General features: G+C 42.2%; 1 long non-coding RNA gene across 2 annotated transcripts in view; it reads right to left on the bottom strand.

Moving 5' to 3' along the window:
• LOC135255267 (uncharacterized) overlaps positions 1 to 20,495 on the bottom strand; it is a 72,281-nt gene that overhangs the window by 9,040 nt on the left and 42,746 nt on the right. The window contains exons 2-3 of one of the 2 annotated variants that reach the window (XR_010330134.1): positions 16,693 to 16,795; positions 1,425 to 1,476 (exon numbers count right to left, since the gene is read on the bottom strand). This is a non-coding gene — a long non-coding RNA (uncharacterized LOC135255267). Of the gene's footprint in view, positions 1 to 1,424; positions 1,477 to 1,612; positions 2,037 to 16,692; positions 16,796 to 20,495 lie in introns of those variants that run through there. The other variant, XR_010330133.1, reaches the window with a different exon arrangement.

Genomic DNA, 20,495 nt, shown 5'->3' with positions numbered 1-20,495 from the left:
AGAGAGATAATGAAGATCCGATATGCGGCTCTGGGGCACGCTCAAAATGAGGATTCCTCTGCTGTCCTCCCAGATCAGAACGAGAGCAGCACAGTGACCGCGTGGAGTTCTCATCACAGAGTCCGTCGCTTACGGCTGCCACAGAAATAACAAATACCGCGAAATCAGCCGGTCCTGAAGAGCAGAACTCAGGAAACCGGTGGGGTAGAACCTAATCCATTCTTGGGACATGCTAGACTGGCCGCCATTAGGGGTGGCAATGAGGGGAAAAAAACCCTACCGCATTCATCAAAATCACCTATTCAGCCCCAACACATGCAGGCATGAGGCGTGATCCATGCCGCACGAGGGAAAACCCACAAGGGAAATTGCTTTCCATGAATTCTCAGAAGATGCCTTGCTATTTTTAAAGCATAGGCCCTTCTGTTGGAATTAGTAGAAACAGAAATGGTGGCCATAGGTCACACCAGCCAGATTATCACTGACCTATGGAACACTGTGAATGTCAATGTGCCGATCTAAGACCCCAGAACACATCACACAAATCATAATCATACCCCCCCCCCCCAAATGAGGATAATTTGGTTGCAACCTTTCAGGAATGCTAAGATAGTGTTCCAGAATGTCAATGGATAAAATTCTTATCTGCTTCTGCCAATTCAAATGACTGCTCGAGTTGTTATTTTCTCTCTTATCGCATGCACTGGTCAAAAGAGGTGAAACTGAGAAAAACACAACCTTTCTTCCATTGCAACATCGTCGTCAGACACTTTTTGGCAAATAGATTTTCCCCACGATAAAAAGACACATATACAGGAGTTCCAAAATGACTACCTGGTCTTAAATACAGACTAAAGGTAAGGAATGACTTATAATCTACTCAAGTGATAACGTAAAACTGGAAAATAATTTTGCGTTCAAGAGTTCAACACTTTGAGAAATTGCCATGAATTAGAATTACATATCCTGAGGAAAATAGAGATAAAGGTTCACAAAGTGCTTTAGTGACAGAGTGTGGAGATTTTCATTGTAGTTTATCTTTTCCTGTTAATATATCTTTTGAGTTCTTTGAAGATTCTGCTGTCTGCTTGGTGATAGATACAGCGCATCTCTATATGAAAAATATCCTCAATCTTAAGACTGATGTTCTGAATAGGATGTTACCTTTATTTGCGCAAATCTGACTTTAGTTCAAGGGCCTCAATTCAAATAATTAAGCTTGACCTCAAAGAAAAAATCTCTGACAAATGACAGTGGGGCTCCTTTTAAAGGCACAGCACCCTAATCTTCAATAGCAGGGAAATCTCAATTCTGCAGGCAGGTCAGGTATGCGTGTGCCAATTTCCTTCAAATCACTTCAGGCTGAAAGCAAGAACGCACAGATGTGTAATTGCCTCTCCGTTAAGTAACACGCCGCCACTTACCTTGTCGGTGTACTTCTTGCCCGGGAAAATGCTGAAAATGTCTAACAACAGCCTGGAACGTAAACACATAAAACATGATGTTATAATAAACCCTACAAACTGTTTTGTGAAACTGGAAAGACCAGCGTTTAAAAGTATGATAAGCAAGTAAGCAGAAGATAAAAGCAAAGTTCACTTTTTTATTATACCTAATTTGGTTCGATACTGTTCTCTTCTTTACACCCGTTTTCCAAACCTACAGAGATGAAAATGCTTACAACATCTGGACTCAAACATAGAACTTCACCCCTAGGTCTGTTACTCGTTCGAAAGGAATAATCATCATTCCATGCCCCACCTCCAAACACAGAATAGTGCCGCAATTTGCTGACATGGGAAAAAAAAATAACTGCACGGGAAAGATACTGAATCAGCTTTACATTAAAGGACAAGCTCAATTGTGCATTGGGACACCGTTGGACACAAATTAAATGGAGTGAGCCGCATAGTTATCTCAAACAAGCACGTTTATCTCAGAACAGAACGGCAAATCAGCAGAGTCAGTTCATGGACAAAAGCAACCTGGATGTTCCAGGCACAAATGCTGAATTCCATACTAAACATAATATATGCTGAACGTCTGGTTGTGAGACTCAGGAGGCGAGGCAAGCGGGCGATTCGCTGCATTTTCTCCCTCTGCAGCAGAGCCCCTCTATCAATCTCGGGAGCATGCTTGTAGTGGCAATGATGCGGAACTAATAGCTTTTAATCCTGACACAGCTGACAACACAGAGGAAGCCTCGCGCAGACAAAGAGAGCAATAATCAATGGAGAGATATCCAAACCTGCACAGAGCTGAAGCAGACTAAAATAAGAAGAAGCAGAGAAAGCGATCAATTCTTATCTGCCATTAATCCACCGACTGAGAATCATACCCCACCCCCTCAATGTGTTTTATGAACTTCAATGTGATGCCTTCACAACTGAAACTACTCCTCAGCCTTATTCCCAAACCGAGCTATCGTGCATCGGTTTTATTATTCATCATATTATGTGTCTGTTTTATACAACATTTAACAAAAAATGGCCAAGGACACAAATGACTATGATCATTACCTACACCTTACAACATATTGTCCAGCAGATATACAGACATAATGTTAGTCCACATGAATTGGTATATGTGGTACATTACGGGTGTGTGCTGGATGATTGTAACAAACGTTGGGGTTACGTGGCAGATTTGTGCCTGTGTTCTTAACAAGTCCTCTGGGGCCACAGTTCATAATCACTGTGTCTGGACTGCATGTACCTGGCAGCCCTCCAACAGAGCAAATCAGTATTTATCGATAGAGACAGCTGAAAGTGCGGGAAAAAATATGAAGAGCAAAACGGCAACAACAAAAAAAAAAACCAAGCACATGCAAGTATGTACGTTTGAGTGTCATTTGTAGTGTTGGGTTAGTTCTGAAAGCAACCAGTTTATTTTTGGTGCTAATTTAAAAATTCAACAACACCTCTTTTCACTATGGGATTTGCAATGATAATATACATTTCCAGGTGTTTTTCTACCTACCCCTTGACACATGACCTTGGCTTTTTTCACACTAACATAAGCCTCCAAAGTCCTTTATTATGAATTTGAGTGATCGTTACAGAACATTTGCTAGACCCTAATTACAAAAAATAGCTGTAGTTATTTGTCAGCAGAGCAGACTCACCTGATTTAGTTCATAGATCACTCTCCTTTTATCACCAATAACAAAATATATGGTGTTACATAATCAGTTGATATACAAGTCTTACACAAGAACACTCAGACACACAAACAGACCCACACAAACAAACACACACACATAGACCTTTGTAATCTGCTGAATTGAAAAATGCATCTCTCTCGCTCCCTCGTATTAATATATAGCAACCTACAAGTCTACCTAGATGGATTTTTTAAATGATTAATTTCACATACAATGTATACTGTACAAAGCCATTTAGTCCGTGTTCTTTGACAAACAAGAATCAGTTACAATACTTTATAATTGCCCAGCTAAAATACAGGCATTTTTCCTGCAGTCACCACAAGGGCAGCCAGTACCAGCCCCCTTGGCATTCTAACAAACCCACCAAACGCCTCCCAATGGCAGTGCAACGCAACAGCAACGGTAGCAGCCACACAACATTTTAAATAAAACTGTCCAATCAGTGATGTAGAGGCTGCAACGCTGGGAAATATTACATCAGCTGAATGCACCAATATTAATACAGTATATGCAGGAATGTCTGCTGAGGCTCCTGTGGGACGGGGGACCTGGGGGACCCTCTTGACTGCTCTCTGATGACAGGCTTCTGATGGGACTGGCCAACCTACCGAAGTGCCAATTTAAACCCGTCCCATGAAACACGGGCAGGGAAATTGAATGTGATGACTAACTGACTGCGGCCATAAACATCCCGCCTTCAGAGGACCGACTGCAGACAGCTTTAGCATTTCTGAAGCGCGAGAGCAGAGTCATTACTCCACTGGGCTAAAAAAATAAAAGGCGTCCTGCAAGCTAATAAGACCACAGGATCGGTCACCTAAACCGGTCACGTGAACACAAGAAATAAAATTCACTGGAAGCTTGTTTCACTGATTATTTATAAACTTGGAAGAGAATGGCATCAGTTCTAAATTATTTTATTAAAAAGAAAAAAAAATTAAGATGTTAAATAATTTGAGGGAAAGCTCATGTAGGGCTTACTAATGCTTTGCACAAAAGAGGCTATTGTGCTCACCCTCCACTGAGACAAAGGCCAAAGACAAAGGCTATCGATGGACTAAAAGAGGAAACGAGGCCAGGTACTGTAGCTGCAAGCCAGAAATGAAAAGAAGTTCCACACAAAACTCCTACCTTTACCTCTCAATGGGGGACACAGAGAGAGACAGAGAGAGGGGGGGAGAGAGAGAAAGAGAGAGAGAGAGAGAGAGCACAAAAATGGGACAAATGAAATGCACACTCTTTATTTTCATCAGCGTTTAGCCTTCAACGTGGAATCTGTCAGGGATAAATAATGAAAGCAAAATTCCAGAAACCCACAAAGGAGACAAGGGAACAAAAAAAAAAGAGAGAGGCTGAGGCAGCGTGGTACCGTAGTTCTTAGGGGAAAGGAAAATTAATAATTATCATCATCACTTACATCAACAGGGAGCAATTCATCATTTTTCCTTTACTGGTATCATGTTGGAGCAGCGTGTGGCGGAGCCTGATACAATTATGCAGCTGGCCATGGAGCGGGCAGATAATGCGCTTTTGATGGGGTTTAGTCAAGCGTAGCACTCCTGCGCTAGTCGACCTCACAGGAGGGTTAGAAGGCTCTCCTTGCCAAAGTACCGCCCAACCTGAACCCACTCCCAAGCCTATCACCACCAGTCTAACACAAAGCACCGACTGCTTGTAATTACGGGTGCGAGGTTCATTATTACTGCTTTTACACACGTCAGGCCTGAACCCAAACCGGAGCTCTGTTGGTAAACAGACGTGAATGGAGAGCACGGCCCACTCTCACCCCTGCACTTTGGGCGTAGATCCTGAGCAGCAAGAGGTGATGCTTTGAAATATTTGTGATGTCACACATACAGGTTTGCGGACGTGTTGCCATAGAGGGTGTCTACACCCTACTTAATAGCCTGACAACCTCCATAGTTGTGTCCCTTTAAAATAATTCAGTAAAAGAAAGCTTAAGCTCACTAAAACAGGTGAAAAAAGGTATGGTTTTTTATACTGTAAGGAAATGACAGCTGAGTTCACAAGCTATCATGATCATCATTAATATGATGGGGAAACAATTATGACAATCAGCTTGCACTCTATTTAAGACTGGACTACTGAATTATTCAATTTATTTGACTTATAAATAAATGCAAGTGTTTTTTTCTTCCATAAAAATAAAAGAAAGGGTGGCAAATTGTTCTTGTACCAATTAAATGAGGTTAACAGTCAGAGCTGTGGGTCAGTGTTTTTCCTATATTGAGCATGGTTATAATGCAAGACCCTGGCACTAGACCAATATTATTTTTAAAAAGCCTGCTATAGTTATTCTGCTGTTCTGTCCAACCAGGAACAAAAGATCGAAAAAGGGTGACCAGCATGTGTCAGTAATGTTTAGGGTAAACAGTTGGTGTCATACCTCACCCCAACACAGTGGCTTTTGTGAGGGGAGGTATGCACCCAAAAGAATTTGTTTTATATCTGTGGAAAAAACAAAAAACAAAAAAAAAAACCCTGAACTGGTTGCACTGTTGATTTAATGCAAGGTTAGGCAGGCTGATATGATGAATGGATTGTCAGCGGCAAACCAAAGGCACAGGCCCAGCCTGAGAAAGTGGAAGAATTTCACTCATTGAATGTCAATAGTTCCTTGAAATATACTGCAAAATACACCGTGGAATCCTATTTCCACCAACATTTATCACGTATATCTCCCAAGTACACACGTGGAAGCGAATGGGTTTCAATGCTCAGAATACGCTTCACATGCGACATCGCCCTTTGGGCCAAATACAGCAAGGCAGTAATGATGCTTTTAGAGACAGGAAAAAAAATAAAGGAAGGGTTTTTCTCATTTAAAAACAACCAAAGGCTATAATCAATGAAGACCCAGTATTAATGAATCCAAAACCTATGCTTAAGTACAAAGAACCATGGCCTTCAGCAGAGACTGAAAATAATATCACTCTCAAATTATCACTCAGCCATTTTTTCCCAGATTTAAAAAATAGTTTGAAAAGCAGCAGAAAAAATCCTGGAATATTGGCACCACAAAACATTACATTACATGTATTTCCCAGATGCTTTTATCCAAAGCGACGTACAATAAGAGCATATTGTACGTCGCTTTTGAAGGAGAATAGTCAAAACATTTTCATTTCTTTTCACATCGATCCATACTACTTATATAAATAAATAAATAAATAAATAAATGTGCTGTCTTTGCTCTGTGACTTGGATTTACCCTCACCTGCAGGACTCAAGCTCTGCTAGCTGCTATCAATCAAGCAGGTGCTCGATTCATCTGAAGTTTGAAATGAACCATCTCAGCCAATCTCCCCGTCCATTTGTCTCAGCACCTGTAATTAATCTTCTTGTCTGACAATCTTGATTAGGTGGTGAGAGATAGAGCTGGGGGGGTGGGGGTGGAGGGGGGGAAGGTAGGGAGTAGGGCCCACTTATTGTGTGCTAGGGCCTGTCACTTATCCTTAAGCAGAAGTCACAAATGCCCAATCCAAGATATACAATGTGTATGAATCTGCAAGAGAAGAACAAACATTCCAGCGAACACTGTGACCATGTCTGAAACTCGGAAACTGAACAACCCTGTATGGTCCTTATGACCCCTCATCTGAAGCCTTGATTTTTAAGGTTCTTAGGCACGCCTGTACAACAAATCCGGTCACAAACGGAACAACTGCGCCCCAGTACCTGACACTGAAAGGGTCCTGACATGGGCAGTGGCGTCGAACTGTCAGAAACAGATGATCTGTCTCGGTCCAGCGGTGCATGCTATATAGCTTGCATCCAGTCATGTCCATCAAACAGAACAAAACCCATGACTCCTCTCTTTGGCAGGCTCTTAATCCCGGGCGACAGTTTTCAATTTTGTAGCATTTCTGTGGTAACAAATGCAGTACCATCAGATTCTATCAGCTGCAACAGCGTCTGGCTTGCATTGCAGCGAATGGCTTGGAAAGCCTTCTGTTCTTCGGAGTGAAAAATATTTTAGTATTGATTCAAAATTCAAAACCCATTATTTTACAAGCCCTCCATTAAAGGTAATGAGGAAATCATAAATAATATTTAACACCTTGAGAGAACACACGCATGATCGGTATAAAAATGAAAAGTATGCCTCGTGCTCTGCAAAAGAGACCACCATTAATAAAGTGCTTAATGGCATTACAATAAGCTTGAATTCCAGTGAAAGGGGGACTTTTTCCATTTACATCAGCACAGCATTTACGTAAATGCTGGAAGAGTGATGTAGTTTACTAAAGTAGAACTTAAAGAATAATTAGGTTAATCAATCAGTGACTGCGTTGCAGTAAGTAGAATTTTTCTGGGGGGATCAATTCTCTGTAGCACAGCGGACAACATCAGTACCCTCCTGTGTCCCAGAATGCAATGCAATTCTGTCTGTTTGTACCCCCTGTACAACCAGGAAGAAACGGGGATGGCACAATCTAGCCATTTCCACCCACAAAGCACTTCTTTTAGCTGTATTAATAGAAATAACAACATACAGTGGGCTTGCTGATGCATTACTTTTCCACCACCTAGCAAGTCCCTCTGGAATATAGGCATACAACAGCTATTCCCCCATTTAATAGTAATTTCAGCATTTTCCTGAAACTAGGGTGTAGTGGTCCTCTAAGGTATAAAATGTTTCAGGTTTATGATTAGGTGCATTATATATACTATATATAGATTTTCTCAGTGAGGAAATATATATGTTATGCTTGGTTTAATAATTGCTTTATATCAGTGCCATCCAAACTGTGTGACAGGGACACTATTACTACGTTATTTAGCTGAATATTAATTTTTGTAAGAATTGTTTATTATAAAGCAGCAAACATTACAAAGTTTGAGTTTCAGTGCAAGTCACTATCTCAACATTAAGACCAACACTGCTGGTGGAATTAGGTCACTTGCAAGGTAAACAGGAAACCAATTTTGCCATGGGTGTGTCCCATCACATCCATCAGATACGTTTCCAACCCACAGTAATGAATGTATTTATCATATCACAAATGGAATGGGTATTGAATGCTAATGTTTTTTCCTACTTCGCATCACAGAGACAAATGCACTACTAAAACAATATTACTATTGCTGCAAGCAGGAAATGTATCAAATGAACTGCTAATAAATTCAGTTTGAATACAATTTTGAATACAACACCAGAGGCATTCATTTTATTTTAATTGAGCTAGATTATAACTGTTTGCAGCCAATGTTGTTCCAATCTTGTTGCATTGTACATTCATTTTTCAATAATTATCTACTTTCCCTCCAATGAAAATAACAGCCTCTGCCATCAGCTACTATACCTACTATACTATATCTCCTCAATAGAGTAGGAAATATTGGGGTAAAACCTCTGCTGGCTCACTGAGGAAATCTAAAGCCGACCAATATCTCTAAATATGGGATGGAAATCCCTTACCAAGTGAGTCAATGAGCACGATCGAAGAGTGAGATATAGGGTCCCAGCACACACAATTATGTAAGCTTCAAGAGTTCTCTTCTCTGCATATTGTCTCTCCCAGGTCTTATAAAAAGTCAGGTCTTGCCTTCATGACAAACACTGCATTACACAAGTGTCATCAGAGGATGGAGGATCCCCTTTGCCACATGGAAAATCTCCCTTCATGGAAGGTGCCAAGTATTAAGTGGTCGTGATGGGGGTTTTTGAGAGAAAACCAAATAGGAAGGCCTTTGCTGAAGCCCTGGAGTTCACTCACCAGAGTGCAGCCAGAGTGCAAACATGTCAATTCCACAGTGGACCCTCACAATAACAGTATCTACCTTCACTAAGGAAGGAGACAGACTCTCTCTCAATCATGATTCATACAAGAATTGAGACCAAAAGATTACTATTGTGTTAAAGCAAAATACATATTATTTCATCTAACAATTATTCTATGCCTTTGTAAATTATTTATACAATATTTTATGTTACAAAGTGTGGGCTAATAAGTTGACTTTACGGACAAACTGAAATAAAAGGTATTGATTGTTCCTAAATTACTTTTGTTTTGTTTCAGTTTATTTACTGGTGACCCCTTATTGGACGACACTTTGGTCCATTTTGATAGATACAGTGGATTCCATTTTTAATTTCCAATGGCACTTCATTGTCAGTTCAGCTGGTGTTCTTACACATGCGGGCATTCATCAAAGGGGTAACAGTTCACACAGTTGTGTATGGGTTTCAATACAAAATTTGGAATCGCCAACTGTGGCTCATAAGACACAATTGTGTCACCTGCACTCAAACAAAGGGGATTAGCTGAAAAGCATGCCTCATACTCACCTGCAAGGGCAGTGTCTGTGTTAGACCCTACAGGGCACACATTATTAAAGGACAGAGCTACAGCAGCATGAGCAGAGGCATATCTTTCACCGATGATAAATGGCAGCATTTGGCTTCATTGGCAGTGGTAACTGTACACCTGGCCAATTGTGTTCCACTTCTCTTGGTCAAAGTTGGCTAATAATATCTAACCGTAACCCCACCCCACACCCCCTTCCTCCTCTGCCTAATGACATCACACTGCCATACTGAACCCATGGCTTGTAACTCCCCCCAGGAACCCTTGCGTATCTTGTGGTATAGCATTAGGAATCATTACCACTACATACTCACTGACCCTCTCCACCACACACTGTGGGAACATAATTCTCTCTCAGGGCCAGAGTCACGCAAGGACAAAACAAGCAGTCTTTCTCCCGAGAAAACACAAGCAGTACTTCACTTGTTACATTTCATTATTCTGTTTGGGGAGTGGAGTAAACTTACATTAATTTTGTCATTTGTACATATTTCATAGAAATGTCTGCAGTTAATCATACCAGGAACTAGATGAGATACATTAATCAACATCGGACAAAGAGATGGATGGAAGGAAAATACTTTTTTTTTTTTTTTTTAAACAGCCAGATAATCCACTGTGACTACAAACTATTGTTTGAATGAACTGTCACTTTGAAAACAAGCTTTCAGTGGAAGTATTGCATGATAGCCATTGATATCATCTAGCAAAAATACAGTATATTTATTAAGTATGTGTATCCTTATAAGATTAAATATAAAGCCAAGGTTTTAGAAAGGACAATATGGAGGCAGAGCATAAACTGTAAAATAGGGCTATGCATGATTTCAAGATATCTTTTTACGCAAGAAATGCAACAACCTACTCACCAACTCTTGAGTGCAAAAAGTGTTATGACTGGAGGATTGTACCTAGTTAACCGGAAGCATATTGTTACGGCATGATGTAAAAGGAATAGTAAAATGATGGGCAGCTCACACAGCCACTGTGATTGGCCGAGAATCCCTGGGCCTTCCTGAGCCACCTTACCTGACATACTCGGCACATTGCTCCTTCTCCCTCCCTCTCTGTAATGAGTGGAGTGAGTAATTAGGCAGAGGCAGGTGAGAGAGAGAGAGAAAGTGCTGATTGGACGAAGCGGGCGGCGCTCTGCGAGACTGTGCGCGAGCGCATACGTGCGCCCGCGCGGCGCCAGGGAGATTCATGGCTTTGACATCTGTGTCCTTCTCGACTCAGCGCCCCGGGCCTGTATGTCATCCCGCCCCTCGGAAACCACGTGGTCGCCGGGGAAGAGTGGAAAAATCCTTCATCCCTCAGCAATACCTCACAAACTCCCAGACATTTAAGGATAAAGAGAGGTTAATGTTGCAGGGAGAGAGAGAGAGAAAGGCAGCCACCCTCTCAAATGTAACCGAGGTAGCGGGTTATGGCAAAATAACAAAGTCAGTTTACAACTGCCAGATGCAGTGTCAGACTGCAGACTGCAGACAGATATCAGAGCCCAAGATATTCTGCAGTACTGGGATATGTGATGAGTTTTACCTCTTTATGTTATGTTTTCACATTTGTCAAATTTCCCCTCTTTATAAATACATACAAAAACCTGCAAATGTACGTTGCTCTTTTTTTGTTATTTTTTCACATTTAAAATGTCAATTCACACGTGTGTAACTATAATACTAATACTAATGAGAAATAAATGGTTGCACTGAAAAAACTCCATCATTCTGCCATGACCTATCAAATTCAAGTCACCAAATTTCTCTGATAATCTGGATCACCTTCTTGTCCGATAGAAAACATTCCTATCCGACATGAAGTGATTGGCTTTAGGGATCCCAGATAAATTCAGAAGAATGTAGAAAGAGGATTGTAGCTACTGTATGCGCTCCAGGTTTGGCCTCTATTCGTGTCAGTGCCCTCTCCTTTTCCCCCTCCAATGATCTCCCGAGAGGTGACCTTTCAGCTGTCCTTACGAGCCCATAAAAGCAGTGTCTCAGAACCTCTCCACTGCCGGGGTCCTGCCTGTCACAAATCATTAAGGCAGGTCAGTCACAAGGTGCTGTGGACCACATCAGATGGGGGCACACAACAAACACACGCACACTCACAGATGTATGCACACAGACACACACACACACAAACTGACAACAGAAGCAACTGAAATTCAATGTCCACAGGACGATAAATCCTAGGAAACGCTTAGGTATGGGTCCCCACATTTTCAGTCAAAGAACATGGAATCAGTCCTGATCTAATTTTCCCATCGTTTTACAGCTGTGACAGTCATTAGCCCCTACAGTTGTGTTAAAAAGCTTCCATCAGTCCCGAATTGCTCTCCAGCCCGTTATTTAGTTATCAGTCTGAGTGAATCAAATCATTAAAAATGCAAACAGTGCCCACCCCTGAGATAAGGGCTTCCTTGCCAAACTGCAAGTCAACATAACGTCACAGGGCCAAGAAAAAACCTTTGGTGATAATGTGTGAGACCCGATGCCCGCCTACACTGTAAAGTGTACGTGGGCGCTAGCACATTAGCACGTATGCAGTGTCTGCAGTGCGCGGCGCGGCGCGGCACGCGGTGAAACCAGCCCGCCTCCGCGCGGAGACAGGTTACCATTACTCCAGGTTCCGCCTGTCACCGGTTAACAGCGCCACGCTCCCGCCCCACATCAGTCAAATCAGTGGCTCGGACGATGTGTTGTTCTATAAGCAGCTGCTGTGGGTGCTGGGGAGGGACACCTTCAGTGCTCAGCCATGGCCATCAGCTTCCTAATGGATTTGGAGGCACCTCACCTCCTCCTCCTATGCTTACCAGTGGCCTCGCATCCCGCCGGGCAATTACTCTCCGAGACCCTGATGTGCCACAGACTCTCTTTCAAAAACCTATATACCCCCCCTCCCCCTCTCTTCCCCCGTCCCCCCCAGCCCGCCATGAACACACGAACAACAAAGGAGTGCTAAATGATAGCGGAGGCCGCCCTACATTGTGGAAATCTAATACACCAAATGAACGCCTGGAAGCCTCCAATAATGGAACTATTTTTCATGCGCGTGAGGATCTTTCCCAGCCGAGCGTGACCAATCGGCGGGGCTGCGGGATCGCGGGCGCTCCGGCCGGGCAGCTGAGCGAAAGGCCGACCCGGACGCACCTCCGCGACGCTAACCAGGGCCCCCGGTCAGCGGGGTCGCAAGGCCCATCGCGTACAGCAGGGCCTTCCACAGTCGGCCTGGGACGTACAGAGCTCAGCCTGCTTAACGAGTGAAAACATCTCAAATATGTTCAAATATGCAATCAAATTAGTTTTTATTCATAAATACATGAAAACAATAATATATACTAACTTCCCTCTGCTTCCCATCTGCCACAGGGAGTTTTTCCTTGCCACTGTTGCCTTAGGCTTGTTCCTGTGGGGGTTTAGGCCAGGGTTGCCTGTAAAGCGTACTGTTACAACTGCTGTGAAATATGCAATACAAATAAAATTTGATTGATTGATTGATTTGACTAACTATATGGTGCGGGACCTTTATTAAACTACAATATCAGGATTACATGTAAAGAGTGATCCTCTGGAATACACAGAGAGAACCATCTAGAAAACTGACTGCTCCCTCTTCCAGAAACACTGCGAAAACAGGGGAGAGATCCACAGATAAGCTGAGGCTTGATAAATGAATAGGCTCCCGTGGGGGGCATTCAGGTAAAGCATCAGTCCTCAAGGCAGTGACATACCCCACTGTGACTGGCCTGGGAGTCCTCTGGGAGTAATGAGCAATCAGCGATAGCCTAGGCCAGGGAAGGGTGGTTTCAGTTAGCAGGGCATTCCCTTCAGCTTTCCGGTGGTCTTCCTGTGCAAGTTAGAGTGCACCATCCTGAATGGATGGAGCACATTTTCCCCCAATGAACTATGAATGGGCATTCTGCTGTGGGAATACATAAAAATAGAGTTTTTAAAATGTTTTTCTTTTTAATTTTTTTTTTTAATTAGACTGTGAGCAGCCAGGGTAAACAGCAGCACATGCAGAGACAGTTTGGGGGAGAAGTACCTTGACTATACTTCAAAGCTGTCACTAAAACAGCAAAATATGCAAAAAATGTCTCAGAACATACAAACACAGTAGGTGCAATGTCAGATGGAGCGTGATAATCTTTGCAATATGCACTCTTTCAAATCAATATAGCAAATGTGAATGAGCCATGGAATTGGCTGGGCCTAGTCAAATTTCCAGGGAATTCAGGGAGCCAAATATGTGCTGACTTCATGCGCATTGTCCTCCTGCCACGTCCACCTCCTACCCGGCATCCCCTCTGCCTGCGGCGACCTCTGCTTGACCCCATAATATGCTCGAGTAGACACCACATTAACCCAAGTACTATTCTATTATTGCTAGAAATTGAGCTTTTGTGTTGACTTCATCCTGGATCAACAACCATATTGCTGACTAGCTGTTTTTTCCATTACTTTCTTGGGTGTACACACGCAGCTAAAATTCTATTCATAGCACATCTTATAAGCCAGCAGTGTTATATGCACCACAGGGTCTAGAAACAGTAGAATTTAATGAGGCACAATGATAGGATTCAGACATTGCTTCCCTCCTTCCTTTAATACACACATCAAATGCTATAAGACAAGGTCACTGTTTATTTGTCCCACACAGTCTTTAAAACGGAGAGATGATATCCAACTACTAAGTCACATTCAGTGCACAAACCCTTTAAAATAAAACGAAAAGAATAATCCATCAGAGGCCACCCACTGAAGCTCACTCTGTTCTAAAAATGTATCCGTAATGTTGCAGTAAAAGGATTACATTGTTCCGTTTCAAAAATGCAGCAGGTGTAGGCCTACTATGGATTTTCTAAGTTGCCTCTGTGAAATAAGGAGCTAGTTTGATATGATGCAAATTTATATGCTTAAGAATAGGGGTCATGTTTTGAGCACCAGGTATTACACCCTATATTAGAGCAGCAGTTCTCAGCCTTGGTCCTAGGGGACCACTGTGTAGGCTGGTTTTTGTTGCAGCCACAATTGCAATCCCAGAATGTTAACAAGCTGTCAATTTTTCTTAATTAGGTGCCTTTCATGCTTTTTCAGGGATGATTTACCCTATTTAGCCACATTATGTCGGAAATGTCTTTGCCTGCCATGAAGAATAAAAGTCCCACTGTACTTACTGTGCTATATTGCCAACAAATGCATAAAAACAGGTAACATTTTTTTGACCAATGAAATTAAAGACTCAGGGGAATCAATAGGTTCCTAATTTGGTTGATGAGCATGTGCTTAGGTTCTTTCATAAAATTTCCCCTCAACATATTAAAAATACAAATTTGGCTCATTATCGATTTCTTTTTCTTTGAATTCTTCATTATCTACAGTACCAAATGTTCAGTTTTAGTGACCAGGTGTGCATACTTTCACCAGTTAGGAGCCTGTTAATTTACCTCAGTCTTTAACTCGGTTACATTTTTTTTTAAACCTCTTTCTGTATTCATTTGTAATGTATCACAATGTGAATATGGGACATTTATTCTTCAGGGCATTCTATAGCTATGTCTGACATAATGTGGCTCAAGAGGGCAAGTAATCCTTCTAAACATGAAAAGTACCTGATTAAGAAAAAATAATTTTTTTTTGCAATTACAAAAAATACTAGGATTGCAGCATAAACCGTGGTGGCCAGGACCAAGGTTTAGAACCATTATATTAGAGTACACTCACATGAACACACCAAGTACAATAAACTGAAGTATCTGCATTGATCAGCCTTCAGGCAGCCTTGCCAGCAGGAATATAAATCTGGTTGAGGAAACAGTTGTGGACAAACTGTGTTTATCACTTAAGCTCGGAAGGAGGACTTGCAGCTAATGTCCATTCCAGCCCACTAGATAATGCATGGCTGAGTCTAGCCTCTAACTGATTCAAATGAAGACAAACTAGAGGCAACTCCCAGACTGAAAAACTGGTATGGAAATGCTCTGCAATGTGCAGCCTCATTCCACCACCTAACAGACTATGTCCTTCAGCTGAACTTTATTTACCCCTCCAAATCCCGCCTCTTCACCCCTGCTCACCCAATGGAAAATAACCTATGAGATCTGCGTCCTATCAGGTGAGATAGACAGCATTATGTCCTTGGACCTGAAGCCGGGCATCAGAAGAGCGGCCTCAGAGCGGCCACTGCACAAAGCTCATCTGCTGTGTAATTTAGGACGTAATTTCACAGGCCGCTGCCTCACCTGTATGGGGAGCCATCTGGAGGGAGAATTACACCTGACATTGTTTCCCATGATTCTCTGGGTGGCCAGGCCTACACAACACAACTACCCCTCATATTCCCCCCCCCCTTCCCAGCATTACCACATTCACAATTAATTACCGATAAAAAGAAGCTAACCTGCGCAGGAGCCTGTGAGCAGAATATTAATCCGCAGTGGAAAGTTACCGCGTGCTGCCTTCATGCACCATTCCTCAGCTCACTGTAACCAGCTCTTAAGCTGTGGGGTTCTTCCGTGCTAATTTTCAAATTCAATGGGAGTTCAAAGGGAGAATTATCTAGGAGGAACCCCGCAGCTTTACCCCGCTACATTGTAAAACATGGCGGAGGGATTTTGATGGCTTTGGACTGTTTTGATTGCTCAAGATCCCTCAAGTATATCACGTTGTACCAGAGTATTCTGAAGTATGATCTATTACTGTAAGCAACTGAAAGCCTGTTGAGATGAGTACAAAGCACCTGATGTAAGCTTTTCACACAAGAAAGCACGTTGAAACTATTCTGTAAGACAGGGCGGTCCTGAATTTCTCTGGGGTGATGTGAGACTGAGCAACACTTCGAAGAAATGTTTAGAGGTACTGCTGCTAAAGGAGCCTTCACCAGTTACTGATCTAGAAGGGCCATTTACTTTTTTTTCTTGTAGAGAAATTACATCTGATACATTTTTGTAGAGTAGATAATGAAAAGGTTGTGCCCTTTTGTGTTATTTTCTATATCACATTACCTTACGCTAAGATTTACGTGATGATTACATACCGTTTTTGATTCAAAATGTCAAAAGAAAAAAATTTGCTATAAATCGTCCTTCTCCTAGTGACATTGAAGGGGGAAACTGCAGGCGGCAAGAACACCAAAAGGCTTAAATGTGCTCCTTTTCTTCAAATAGTTTATCATGGATTGAGGTAAACACACCGGTTAGCCTTGACTCGCTGAAGGTGAATATTCAGGTGTTCTTTGTAGCTGAGGTACTCTGGCCTTCACACTGTTGAGCTCCATTGATCGGAGGCTGAGGAGGCTGAAGTGGGAAAACACAGAGGGGAAATAATTAAAGGCAGCAGAAAATCTATGGCAAGAGCAGGGAACTTGGATGTCAGGGCTGATGATTTGAGCATAGTAAGAGAATTAGTCGGATGATGCCTAATGTAGTGGTCATGGACTATTGGAGAGTGTAACTACGCCCAGCTCATTGAATTAGCATTTCAGAAAGGACCTTGGGTAGAAAAATGAGAATCCAATGAATATATTTACCCCCTAGTATCTAAAAAAATGTGGCTGTAAGGGGTATTGGCTTAATTAAAAATGTGTATGTATCCAACTAGAAAAAACACTTTCCACATTTTTTTTCTTAAAATGAAATTAATTTGAAGTTCCATCAAGACATGCTCAAGATGCCAAATAACAAATATCTGGTAAAATAAAATGCTGATATTTCTGATAACAACCCAATTTTCTTTAATTTTTGAAAAAATCTGTTGGGTGAACATGCACGTTTACTTGACCTTCTATAATGAATGCAAGAGCTATGAATAGAACTTGACTTTGATCTTGGTTTTTGATGAAATGCCTTAATTCAAATTGAATGATGAAACTCATCATCTAGGATCTTAGGATGGATTTCATTGTTTGTAATTTAGAAATAAAATACATATTGTACATATTGTACTTCCATAGCAAACTGCCAAAAACATACGGATGATGCTTGTATTTTTTCCAGTTTTACTGTGTTTTTTTTACCTCTCCATTGCTTTTGTAAAAGAATTTTAATTATTGGTTGAAGGCTGTGTAAAAAGTATTTTGACCGGGATACCAAATCGGAAGAAAAATAAATGATGAATGAACTAAAGCTAAGAGAGACATTGGACATTTTATCAATGCATTTCACACTGGATGCAATGTGAATCACAATGCCCTGGCAGACTGGAAAGATTTGGCATGGGGCAATCCCTGATGGATGGCTTCTCAGAAGGGCAGAATATGAAACAGGATAGGTGAAGTGCTGAAAATGTAGTTTGGAATCAATTTAATACGGTGAAAGTTGAAAGCAGGGCACTGCTGCTTTCGTATGCGAGGCTTGTTTGCTATCAAAGGGGTGGTAGGAAGTATTGAAGAAGTGTGCAGGGAGAATTACCTGAGGTAAATGGATAATTCTCTGGTGAATAAGGGAAACATTACCTAACCGCTTTATCTATCCATCTGTAATTCGCAGTTGTATCTGAATCTCTCACCCACTTGTGTACAGGATAACACTATAGATTTAAAATGCTGTTTTGGATTCCCAGGAGGATAGATTTCTCCAGCATATTTCGTTGGTTTTATTTTGCAAATTTTCATCGAAAACGCTCGAGAGATACGGTAGCGCGGTACCACGCTGGGCCAAAAAAAACACCTAGCATTTCCACTCCTCGCCCAACCATGCGTTCATTTACACTCTTCTAATTACTGCAGAACATCATTACACAGCCTCAGGGGGGCTGCCTCACCGTCCATTTCACGAGCACTATCAATGCCGGAATCGCAGAAGGGGCCCGATCCGGCTCCTGTAAGGGGATTTCAGTCAAAGAGCAGGAAGAGAACGGTCGGCTACGCTCGGGCAAAGGGAAAAATAATAGTCCCTCTCCAAATGGAGCAGGGAAGTGTGATTGTCTTTTTATACGCGGAGCTCTAGAGCAATTCTCTTCAATTCAGTTTGTTTTCTTTTCATTAAGACTAGACATAAGACTGCCAAGAGCAGAAACGGTGCTGTGCTATTGCACCTAGCTCAAACGTGGGTTTCCTCTAAAACCACATTGAGGAAACCGAAATGGAAGGACTTTATCTTTGGGATTGTGTGTGTGTGTGTGTGCGTGTGTATTCACAAACAGGCCCTAAGACTCAGTCCCATACTGGAATGCTGCCCCAGTCCCCACTGATAGACCCAATGGTCAAAGGCCCAGTGAAAAACGCAATGAAAATGCGTTCTATCTTCAGTTCTGCAACGCAGAACAATGATTGACCATTCAGTATGCTGGAAATGGTTATAGCAATTTACTCTGGCAATAACAGGTCTGCAGCCAACTGCCTTCCACAGTCAATCCCTTCAATCCACTGCGGTCAGCAGTGGGCACTCAAGCATCCCACATGCTGGCACGCAGGAGGCCAGTGCCCTCTGAAAACCCACACAGCAGTAAGTTCAGACTCCCCCACCATGTTAGCAGATGCTTATGTTAATCGCTTTTACGGCATTCATTTCCCACAGTGAGAACACACCCCCAGGGCTAATAACAACTCAGGCATAAAGCACCAGTGCTCAGTTTGCAGGGAGCGCTGATGAGGATTCTCGTCGTTAAAACGACCAGACGCCGAATAAAATGACCGCAGGTTTGATTCGACACATTTCAACAAACAGTTCAGCTACTACGATGTTAAGCCAAGGCCAAGACTGGGATATGGCTTGCCAACTTATTTAAATGAACATTAAAAATTGCAACAAGTTTAAACTGAAAATGGAACACTGCTTAACGTAATCATTGGCACAATGTCTATTTCACAGAATTTCAGAGCCACATACAATTCATAGATACATTTGACTTAGATATGCATGTGTGATTGAATGCCAAAGAAGACAGGTGTATGAAGTGTTTATGAAGCACTTATAACTATACCTTGTTCTGAAGTGTCACTTGGGGCCTCCATAGTGGCTGACTATTGTGATTGTACATAAAGGGGGGATTGGGGGGGGTGCAGCTTTCACACGTGATTGGCAGTCACTGATGGGCTCAGACAGGGCCCTGTGACTAGAGGTGAGTGAGCAACAGACAGACAGGGACAGAATGAATGATTACAGAGGCCCTTCTCTCAGGCAGGTAAGACTTGGACCAGGAGATAATGAAGCTCAGGAGGGAATCCGTCATCAGTCTAACTCCCAGCCCACACACACTGCCCAGAAAGAGAAAACCTGCCAGTCATTAAAGTTATGCTTTTTGAATCACTGTCACCTTGTGCCTTCATTTCTGTGGTTGCACTTTCTCACAGTCAATATAGTTTATGACACAATCACGCTAATGAAATTTAGTAAGTTTGTCCTGCTTATTACTGGCAGTAACTGAGATAATCTCATGGGAACCTTTGTCCTGGGAAATTAAGTTTTAAAGAACTAATGCCTCACATCTCCGACCAGTGTGGAGAACCAAAAGCTTATACAGTCTATACAGTTGACACATTTTCGAAAACGAACAACTTAGTTTTGACATCATCAACCTTGGGCCCGTAGAGGATCAGTATGATTAATTTACTGGGTCTACGGTGCTGTGAGGACCCAATTCCGGTCGTGCTTGCCCCACTGCAATCTGTCCGCTTCACAGTCCAGTGGTCTGCTCGTGGCATTTTGTGAGCAAGATCTCCTAGGACTTGAACCTTGGTGTTCTGCTTTTCAAGGTCTTCAAACACATTTTTTCTTTCCAGAAAGTTCATCGAAACGCAACCGCTAAGGGACTGCCGGACAGATAGCAAGACTTTCTTTGACATCGATGTTTGGCCACTGAAACGCTGAACCAAAAAAGTCAAACGTGACTGATGGCTCGACCACCAGTTTTGCCACCCCTTTGTCAGTTTTATGAACTTTTTTTTTTCCAGCACAGCAGAGCTGACATATGAAGAAGTTAGCCATACCCTCTTGTCTGGACAGACTGTTTATTTATTATTTTTGTTGCTCAGAGTACGGATCAATTCTTTTAAAT

Source organism: Anguilla rostrata, chromosome 5 (assembly GCF_018555375.3).
Source record: "Anguilla rostrata isolate EN2019 chromosome 5, ASM1855537v3, whole genome shotgun sequence".
In the NCBI taxonomy this organism is placed as follows: Eukaryota; Metazoa; Chordata; class Actinopteri; order Anguilliformes; family Anguillidae; genus Anguilla; species Anguilla rostrata.
This window is presented reverse-complemented; position numbering and strand designations above follow the sequence as displayed.